Source organism: Myotis brandtii, unplaced genomic scaffold (genome assembly GCF_000412655.1).
Source record: "Myotis brandtii unplaced genomic scaffold, ASM41265v1 scaffold179, whole genome shotgun sequence".
NCBI classification, from domain to species: domain Eukaryota; kingdom Metazoa; phylum Chordata; class Mammalia; order Chiroptera; family Vespertilionidae; genus Myotis; species Myotis brandtii.
In genome coordinates, this window is record NW_005356635.1 from 2,942,094 (window position 1) to 2,950,968 (window position 8,875).

The 8,875-nt window shown below is 35.5% G+C and overlaps 1 pseudogene; it reads left to right on the forward strand.

Annotated features, from left to right (window-relative positions):
* The first annotated feature begins 7 nt into the window (after positions 1-7).
* On the forward strand, positions 8-8,500 carry LOC102258889 (annotated as a pseudogene).
* Positions 8,501-8,875: the final 375 nt, after the last annotated feature.

An 8,875-nucleotide genomic window follows, 5' to 3' on the forward strand; every position in this document is an offset into this window, starting at 1 on the left:
TCGCGCCCAGTGCCGGCTGCTGGGGAGTAGTTAGCGGGTCGCAGTCCACTTCCTTCTTGCCGATTGTTTTCCTGTACCACGGTGCGGGGTATTTACTGAGAGCGACCCTCACATTCCTACACTCCTCTGTGTGGCTTCTTAATTAAGCTTATCCTCCTTTAAAAAACCATCAGTCGTCATTCCTGCCGAGCACACTGGGTGTTTCGGAGGTAGGAACATTCCAGGCCTGCTGTTGTGCGAAAGGGTCTCCGCCAGGACTGACCTGCCTGCCCTGCGGGGCAGGTACGTTTACCAGGTGGACTCTCTGTACAACTAGAGGATTCGGTTGTTTCTCTTTCCTCTTCCAGTTTCTTTCTTTTTTCTTTTTCTTTTTTCTTCTTTTGTCCCCTTTTCTGAGGAACTGTCCTTTAAGAAAGGAAACCTTTCTGGCCATGTTTATTTCAGGAATCTTTTGTCCCCTAAGTTTGACCTTGTTCCATGGTTCACCCTTTACTCTGGCCTCAGTCACACATTCAAATGGTCACCTAAGGAAAATAAAAAAATAAATCTATGTTTGTGAAGCTCCAGCTCTTTCATAGTGAGAGACGCTCTTTTTATTCTAGATTTTGCTTTCAGAACCTCAAGTGCACTATCATGCTCGAACTATATCCTGAAGAGTAGTTGGCTATGCATTATTTTATTTTATTATTTTTAGGGGGGGTCATTTGTGTGAGAAGCATTTTGGGTGAAAGAAAAGCATTGCTTTAGTCCTGTTGGAATTATGGGGATAACTTTGCTTTACTGTGAGCAGCTGCCAAAGATGTGTGTGGTTTATCTGGGAGAGTAATGAATGCCCCACCCTGTCGTAGTTTTGGCATAGTTATCCTACCTTGCTTGGTTATAGAATGAGGCCTGCTGTCCTAAAATGGTCTATTTATATATTCACAGTATGCTAAGTTTTTGCTTTGAGATTATTTTTAGATTTTTATGATAGTACTTGAGGTAATTGAAGATGCTCAAGAATTTTGGAAAGCAAGGATAGTGCATTGTTATTTTAGGCCCTTTGGGAAAGTTCCCTTGTAACTCTTGTGTGTTATAGTTGACTGTTACTGGTAAATGTAGAAGGTTACTGCACCCTGCTGTTTATTTACAGTGAAATAATTCTAGATTTAATAATACGAATTTAGAACAGTTTATCTTCTAATCCCCCCCTTGGTTCTATTTTGAATATCTTAAACTTTAGTTTTTGATGTTTATGTGATAAAGTGCTAATACTTTCAATAGGATTTCGAGGTCATGTATACGAAGTAATATTTAATAAGTTTGGTATCATCTTTGTTAATTCTTTTCAGTGTTGAATATTAGAGCCTATTTCAAAGTGGGAAATGTAGCTAATATTTTTTACATCTTTTAAATTTGAACAATGGCAAAAAGTTTGTTAAATTGATTTCGCCTAAGTACTTTAACATAGAATCAGATAACACAGATCTGTCTGGATCAGAGGTTTATACATAAAGTTGTAGGATTGAGAATCAAAATACTGAAAGTGATCTTGGCCATCAAGTTCAATTTCCTAGTTTAATGAACCCCCTCCTTACATAAAGAAAGTAGTAGTTAATTTAAAGTATTACAATTATGATGCTATTTTTAGTGTATGTCAGATTATTTCATTGATTTTGGGGAATTTTTTTAGAGCAATATAATTTTATACTTTCATCATAGTATTTGTGTTGTTTAAAAAACAATGTTTAATTTCGTTATTACCATACTATTACATATTAGAGCTATTTTAAAAATATATGGGTATGAATACTTTACACCACCTACCTCAAATAAATTGATAGATTTAAATCCACCAAACTAGTAACTAGGAAGTGGGCTTCAAGCTAGTAACTAGGAAGTGAACTTCATACTTTAGAAGAAACAAAAGTGAAACTTTTTGTTTTCTCTTTGAAACTTTATGAATGATCAGTAAAATGAGAGTGGTTTAGTGCACATTGCACAACCAAAATTTTAGTCAATTTTCTGCTCTCAAAAAAATTGTGTGTGTATGCACTTGTATAACATTAGTTTTATGTAAAATAGCTGTATTCTGGTGATTAGAACAGTTCCCAATATTTTCAGTATTCTTTTTTTTTTTTCATCCAGAGGATAATTGGTGATAATCTTTTAAAAAAATTTTTTAAAGCAGCACAACACAAAACTTTCATAGCTCTTTGTTTACCTACAGAGTAGCTTATCATTGTATAATGTAACTTAAGGAGCTGTCTTTTCCTCTGATGTGTTGCTTGATGCTGAAGTTTGTCCATGACAGATATTTAGGAAATAGGATACAACTGCAGAGAGCTACTTTTCTGAGTTGTAGATGATACAGGTGAAGTGGAGTTGGAGGCAGATTAGATACAGTTAAATTCTGTCATTTGGTCTTGAACATGTATCTTGAGCCTTTATACTTGATATTTTTCTAAGTGTAGGATCCTTAGATCTCAAAAATTTGATACATAGATTTAGGTCCAAGTGAGGATTCTTTAGGGCAGCAATAGAAGACTTCTTCCTAGAAACCAAATCAAGCTGTGAAGCGAGCTGAATATTATTTACGTTAAATGTATCCGTCTGAGTTGAATAAAATGTAAGGTTCATAAGGGCAGGCATATTGGCTGTTGGTTTCACTGTGGGGCTTATAACAGTTCCTTGCATGTAGTAAGTTTGAGTAAATATTTGATGGTGAAATAAGAGTGAGTGTTTTCTAAAAGGGATGCAAGTGCAGTAGTTATTTTAATTTCCTAACTGAACCTCAAGATTTAACATTATTGAGAAACAATGAAAGTTCGAACCAGACTTTCTGTTGTAATATAGGCAGTGTAGTGAAAAGACAGTAGGATGTGGGTAGGATCTAAATCACCTTTCTAAGACCTTGGGCAAATCATTAAATGCCTCTGAATCATCTTTTAAAGTCTCAAAGTTAATATGATTAGACAACTTTTTTATATCTGAGTGTTTAGTGGATATAAGCATGCATTTATTCCAAATAGGGAGGATTAAAGAATAAATAGTAGAAAATGGAGGAAGAAGGAATTTTATGGATCAACAATCAATTTTCAATTAATTACTATGGGGGTTAGGTGGGAAGGATGTCACAGATTAACCAAATTAAGACTTAAAAACAAAATTTAAAGAATATAAACTGGATTCAGGGTAAATTTCTTAGATAAAATAATGTAGTATTTTCTCATTTAGGTATCATCTAAAGTTATAAAAATGCAAACAGCATTTCAAGGTACAGTTAACATATAAATCACTGTACTGGTAAACATGACATAAAATGAACATTCTTTAGTACTAAATAATTGCTTATCTTGTTATTAGGGTAAGACTTGGTTTGGGTAGAGAGGTAAGGATCCAGCTGCTTATTCCCTTCTTATCTTTTTCTTTCTCACCTAATTTTGATTTGTATACTAACATTGTATCCAGCTTCCTTTATGAATTCTCAGTTCTAATAAATATTTGATTCATTTTCTTCAGTATTCTATGTTGACAGTTACTATTTTATTGCTTTAGCTAAGATTACAGAATGCTACTAGGATTAATGTTAGTTTCTATTATGTATTTTATGATGATATGGAAATTCTTTACAGTTCAAAGTTTTTAAAATGTATTGCAATCAGATTTAGGATGTTGATTCTATCAAGTTTCTTTTTTTTCTTCTTCAGCAACTGATTTTATGTGTCAAGAATGTTGGAATAAATAACATAGATGTATTATGTACTATATACCTAAGGAATTATGCTAAGAATTTTTTAAACTTTGTTTTGTAATATTTAATCTTCCCAACCACCTTATTAGATGAACACTATTTTTTTCCCTTCATGTTGTGATTGAGGCAACAGTATTAGAGAAATTAAGAACTAGAGCAACATTTCATTGTGATTGTGTGTTTAAACTCAGGGTCAGCAGACTCAATAGCTCCTGCTCTTAGCCATTATGTTTTCTGATAAAATCTCCTTTAGTCATGATACCTCCAAATTTGTTGTACTAAATTTTAATCTAGAATTTGGTATCTGTATTCTTACATGAGCTTGGTTACACAGTTTGCTTTTGTACATATGGGCTCCTAATGGAAGGTTAGATCATAAAATCATTAAGAAAGCTTTTTGTTTTTTTTCTGTGCTTTTGGAATTGTTTATTTTAGGATTAGGTTAAATCCTTCAAAATTGGTGGTATTAAATGAGTTTTGATGAATCTAACAATATCACGCTGACGATTTTGTTACAGCAAGTTTTAGATAAGCTTTCCAAATTTTTATTGTCTTTTAGATTTTCTACTTCTTCCAATTCAAGTTTAAGACTGTTTTATATATTCAGATTATATTTCATTTAGGTTTCCATATATATTAGTCTGATCTTTCCTCTTAAATCTATGTATATGTAGATAGATCCCTTTCTTTTGTCTTTAATAATTTCACCTTCCTACTCATTCAGGTGGTTATTGTAGATTTTATACTTGAATTCACATTTAGTGAATTTGTAATCATGTTTAATAACAAAAAGCATTTTGGGCTGTGGATTTTCATCTGATTTAGTTTTGGTTTTGACCTTATTTATTTTTTTTCATTACTTAAAAGATTGCTTTTTGTTTACTTTCCAAGATGTTGCATTTTAAAAATTACTGATTTTTAGTTTTGACGCATTGTTTAAAAAACATGATTAGTAATGGTTTTAGAAATTTATTAAGATTTTCCTCTGACTAAGTATATGTGAGGTTTTACTGAGCATATGAAAAGGATGTGTATTCTTTGAAAGTTATAGAGTTGTATATATATATATATATTAATGAACACTTCTAGTGTGATTTGAATATTTACTTTTTTTCCCTTTATTTCTTAAATCCTGGGAGATGTTGATGTCTTTTAATGTAATTTCATCAAATTCTCTATGTATTTTTAATGGATCTAATCCAAATTTGTTTGTATTTGCTCGTCATTAGTAAAAGCTTATCATTTACATATGTGGTGATAACTAATAAATTTAATATTTCATTGTCATTTGAGTTTCCATATATTAGCCATATTTTTCCCATTCAGTTTTGGTGTATTGATCAAGCTTCATTGTATCACCTTCCCTACTTTTGCCTCTATATCCTATAATGATTTGAAAATCTTTCTCTTTTAATTTTATACCAACTAAGCACGTATTTTTCTGAATGTCAAAAATCAATAATTGGTTTTTCTTCCTTTCCTCTACCATCAATAAGATAAGACTTTTTAGCATATTTTTTATTTATAACATTCCTGATTTTATTGGGAGAATGTAGAATTATAATTCTAAGTGATACCCTTTTACATTTCTTAAGGTATACCTTATGTGAAAAAAAATACCTGTATTACATGTTAATAGTTAATTAGTTTTTTTTAAGATTAGGTATTTACTTTTACTTTTAACTAATTTTTTTTCTGTATAGTATAGTACTATTTGATGTTACCTTTTAAGTTTCGTGTGTGTGTGTCTTTTTAACAGTCCTGCCTAGGATTTTTGATCTGAAAATTATATGTTCTTCGCAGGAAAAATGTATTTTAAAATTATTGCTCCTACTCTGTTTCTTGTTTTCTCCATCTGTAACTACATTATTTGCATGTTAGATACCATGTATCTCTCTTGCTTCAAATTTTATTTTATAATTTCTCTCTTTTTGTCCTATATGCTGAGATAACGTCTTAGCTTGGTTGTCCAGATTATTATTTTTATAATGCCAGTTTTCTATTTACTACCTCCTTAGGTGGTCAGATATTTTTGGAGGGTTTGTGTAAATGTGCATTTAAGTTTGTTCTGAAGTGCATAGAATTGAATTAATCACAAACATTGGTTCATGATCAGCTGTACATGAAAATATTTCATTTATTTATGAAATTATTATCAATAATAAGCCCATATAAATCCATACTTAAAAGCTAAAGCTTTGAAAGTAACCTATGTGTAAGCCCCTTTATCCCACCCCTCTTGTTTTCATAAGAGATTGTAATCATCTTGAATCCTGTTTTCATTCTCCCTTTAATTTCCTTTTCATTCCATCTCTCTGAATTGCTGAAGGTATATGTTTTTTATTTTAGTTGTTTTAAATTTAGGAACTTTTTTCTCACCTCGATATCTAAAAGATATTCATCCATCTTGAAGGGTTAAAGTCGGTGGTGCATGGGCAGGCTAAATAACAATCTCAGATGGTGAATAAGAAAAATTGAATTTATTTAAAGAAAAGGAGATGGGGATATCCAAAGGGAAGGGCTACACAGCACCGAGCCAAGGGGTATTAGGTTGATTATGGCAGCAAAAACAACTTAGGACAGCAAAACAAGGAAGGTGCATAGAGGAAGCAACAGGAGAGCCTAGGCTGGGCTGAATTAGCTCACTGAGAAGTCAGAGAATAGGGGACCTTGGAGACAGGTTCAGGAGGTTAGTCTGGGACTAGCTGTCGCTACCCATTGCTCCCCTGGTTGCAAGTCTCATGGGGTCCCTTAGAGGGGAGAAGGGGGAAGGAAATGGCGCTGGGTAGCACGCACATTGGGTCCTTCATCCTGAGTGTATTTATCTCTCTTTTGCAGGTGGAACTCTTAGGGGAGCTTTCAGGGAAGGGTCTTAATAGAATATTCATAAGCTTTCCAGGCATGTTCTTTCACAGGGTCATTATTCAATGCAGCTGGTCCTGAGGCAGCCATGGAGTCACTTGTCTGGTTTTGCTGCTATTTTGGGCCTGGAGCTGAAATACAACTGAGGCCTAGATGTTATCTTTAGGGAGGAAAAGGTAAAGGGGTCTAAGCCTCATGACCAGCGATATGAAAGATCCAGAGTCCAAACGCATGACCAGTGATATGCTAGGGGAGGATAGGTTACCTTGGGTGTGAGGTTCTTGTTTCCCAGTTTTGCCCCGTGTTAGGCATCCAGGGCTTTCTGCCCTGGTGAGTTTCTGTACACTGGCCCGTTGTCCTTGCTATGTTCATGTCTGTCTAACAGTTAGACTCTAACTGCCCAAAACACATTTTCTATTAAGAGTTTTTGAAGTTATGTTTGCAACATTTTGACCTTATTTCATTTGCACTTAATTTTCATATCTGGTATGAGGTAGGGACCCAATTTAATGTTTAGTATATATGATGTTTTTGTTGTTCATCTTACCTTATTGAAAAGTTAAATGCTCTCTCCCGTTGAACTGGCATGCCATCTCTGTCATATACAAGACTTTATGTGAAATGCTCTTTTTCCCCTGTTATTTTGTTCTATCATTCATTTTGTGAATACTGTCCTGTCTTCACTGCGGTAGCTTCATTATAGTTTCTGTACTAGTAAAGTAAGCTTGCTTTTCTTCTTCCAAGGTGTCATGTTGCTTTATTCTTCCTTATAAATTTTTAGACTAATCATACAAAGTTCTCTGAGAAACCCTTGTTTGAAGCTTTTTTATTAATTTCCTTGAATCCATAGACCAATTTGGCATTAGTGACATCTTTATGATATCGAGTCTCTCTATGAACAGGATATACCTTTTTATTTAGATCTTCAGTATCTCTTATTCAGTTTATAATTTTAACTGTAGAATTCTTACACATTATTTGTTCTAGGTAGTTGATAATTTCTGGTGACAATTATATGTGGTGCTTTAAAACATTTGGTATTGGCGCTGGTGCTGGCAACTTGGTGGCGATGCTTCTGGACTTGAGCTGCAAAAAGTACAGGGTGGCCCTGAGGAAGGAGAACCTAAAGAAATGTGGGCAGGAACTTGCTGGATGGAGAAACTCTGGACTCTGACAGAAGAAGGGGGAGGAAAAGGAGGAATCTCTTACTGAACAACAAGAAGAGAAGCTGTTGGAGAGAGGCAAAAAAACCCCCCAAAAACACAAGTGGTTGCTGTGGGAGCAGAAGGCACAAAAAGAATTCAGAATAAAGGAGGAGGAGGAAGAGGCACCTAAAAAACAAGAACAGGAGAGAAAGTTAAAGGAAGAGAGCCGAGCAGCAGAGAAAAGAGAAAGAGGAGGAGGAGCAGAAGCTGCAGGAGGAGAGGGAAAGTGCAGGCTGTGAGAAGGTGCTGGGGTGGCTGAAAATGAGCTGGGAAATAGTGCCACATGGCAAAACTCAGAACCACACAGGGACTGATGAATAATGAAGACAGATCTAGCTAACTGTCCATTCTACAAACAAACAAACAAACAAACGGGAGCTTGCCGTTTTGGAGGTAGAGGTGTTCACTGAAAAACAGTTTCGACACTGAGCCCCACCCTTCTTATCAGAAGCATGTTTACAGTGTTTGGTGTGGAGCCGTGTGGCCAGGAGGGCAGCAGGAAGAGGGCACCCACGGTGCCTGGACTTCTTCGAGGATGTGTCTCTCCCCCCACCCCCCCCACCCCCCAGGTCCAGGTCAACTGCAGCGTGGAACTGCATCTGAGGGGCAGCGTGTGTGTGCAGTACCGATGGGAAGAAGAAAGCAGAATGACCCTTTCTCTGTTTAAAGGACCTTGGTTTGCAGGACGGTAGCTTCAGTGCAAGTTCTGTCCCGTGACCCGGTGGAAAGGGCAATTTGTGGTTTATGTGAAATACAGCAATGCCCAAGAGGAAAACACTGCAACTTTCTTCATGTGTTCAGAAATCCCAACAATGAATTTTGGGAAGCTAATAGGGACTTGTCTCCTGGTGGGTTTGGTTCTCCCTTTGGTAAGAACTCAGAGAGGATAAGTATCACATGATCTCACTCATTTGTGAAATATAATGAACAACGTAAACTGATGAAAAAAATAGAACTAGAGACATAGAAACAACGAACAGACTGTCAAACCTCAGAGGGAAGGCAGGGGAGGGTGGGAGGAGGAGGGAGGTAAGAGATCAACCAAAGAACTTGTATGCACGCATATAAGCATAAC